Raw genomic sequence first — 1,939 nt, 5'->3', positions numbered from 1 at the left:
TAGCTCGTGGCCTGGTGCAAGCTCGCCCACACACATAGAACGGCCAGAAGCATTTCTTGAGCCTTCGGACGCATAAAATGCGCCTCGTCCACGCCCAGAGGGTACAAGCGTGACAAATCCCGCCGAACTTCCTCCAGCAGCTCCAACCCCGCATAGTACCTCCTCCACGCTCCGCCCTCTCCGGCCCCTGGCTTCCTCGCCTTACTTCCTTCCCTCCTCAGCGGTCCTTCCTTGTCTTTGCTCCCCTCCTTCGTTGTCTCTTCTCCGTCTTTCCCTTCCTCAACCTCCTCCCTCGTCAGCTCCTCTTTCGGGGCCGCCGTCAAGGCGGACAACGGGTCATCATCGCCCTCCTTGCTTACACGAGTAAAGTCTGGATACAGCTGTTGCTTCCAGTCCGCATATTGTTGCCGTGCTGCCTGTAACCGTACGGGCCACTCCCCCAATTTATCTCTGGCCAAGGAGGCCCCGCCCTCTCGTGTGGGAGGCAAGACGTGCAAAAAGAAACGCCACGCCAGCCCCCGGGCGTGCGATGGAAGACCTGACCTTTCCAGGGCCAGGGACTTTAAAACGTGCAATTGCTGCTCATCCCAGGCTGTGGAAGTGTCTGCCAATTTTCCAAGGAAGTCGTCCATGGTGGGCCTGGGAACTCCCTGCGTGCAGGGTAGGTGGATGGGACGGGGGAAAGTCAGGCTGGTGGCCACAAATAAGGGTGCGAGAACATGAGTCCTATTTTGAATGGGTCTCAAAACTGCCCGGTGTGGACACACGCTGGTGGGGATGCGTGTAAACACTCCTACGAGCAAGTCATGAACGGGGACGGAGGGGCAAGTTGCCCTCTGGCGAACGCACACGTCGACAACGTCCGTCACGTTCAATACTATACAGGTCCCCAAAACAAAAGCATGCACACGTCTTTACGCATGCCTGTCGGTACTGTGGCAACTGGAGGTCATAACTTGTTTGCATTTTGAAGCGGTGAAAGAATTTCTTTGTAACGCAAGTGTCGCGCCACTCCGGCGGCACCGGTCGAAACACGGAGAGACCTCAAGTTCACAACCATGCAGAAAAATGGGAATGTTTATTTATTGCATAAATGTGCCTCTCACATTCATGTCTCTCTCGTCGGCAAAAGGCACACTTTACACCCAGCACGTGCCCCCAAACAGCCATTTACTCCCTTTTTGCCCATCTGGTGTACTTCCCACTGCCACCGTCCTTCCCCTTCGTCTTCCTTGCCTCACATTTGCGCTGCCCCTCCTCGTTCCAGCCTCCTTACATCCCACCTACATCATGAAACCTTCCCTCTATCACTCTTCGCTACCTCCCGATCCCCCTCCGCCCGCCCTTTTCATCTGCGTCCGCTCCTTGCGCATCCTGGGTTGGGCTTTGCTGGTCCCCAATCGCACATTAATAGGCCGCCCGTCCATCTCCCTCCCGTCCAAGGCGGCGATAGCGCGCTCGCCTTCTTCCTTGTCCGCCATCTGTGCGCACGGGGCCATGGGAAGATTGAAAGAAACGAAACAAAGGAGGCTGAGGGAACACAGGAGTTACATCCACCTTATACTCGCTACTCTTCCCGGCTCATCACTCTCTTCCATCTCCACCATCCCCCGCCCTGGCCAGGGCCCTGTACTCTAAGAGGACAGAGCACCCCATTTCTTCCTCCCCCCGGCACATGTTACAGACCTCGACAAAGCCGAAGCCCTTGGAGCGGTTGAGCTGGTCCTTGACGATGGTGACAGACACCACGCCCCCGTGCTCGCTGAACATTTCCTGCACGTCCGCCTCCGCCATCTGAAAGGGGAAAGAATAAGGAAAGATAAGGAAGGTTACGCTTCTGCTAGAGGAATTTGCGCTGCCGACGAGCACAATCAGGTCCTCCTCCCGAGGGAACCCACCGTCAGAGTGGAGCACCCTACCCAGCGCGCGGGCAGCAGAA

Source organism: Nannochloropsis gaditana (genome assembly GCF_000240725.1).
Source record: "Nannochloropsis gaditana CCMP526 unplaced genomic scaffold scaffold716, whole genome shotgun sequence".
Lineage (NCBI taxonomy): Eukaryota > Eustigmatophyceae > Eustigmatales > Monodopsidaceae > Microchloropsis > Microchloropsis gaditana.
This window is presented reverse-complemented; position numbering follows the sequence as displayed.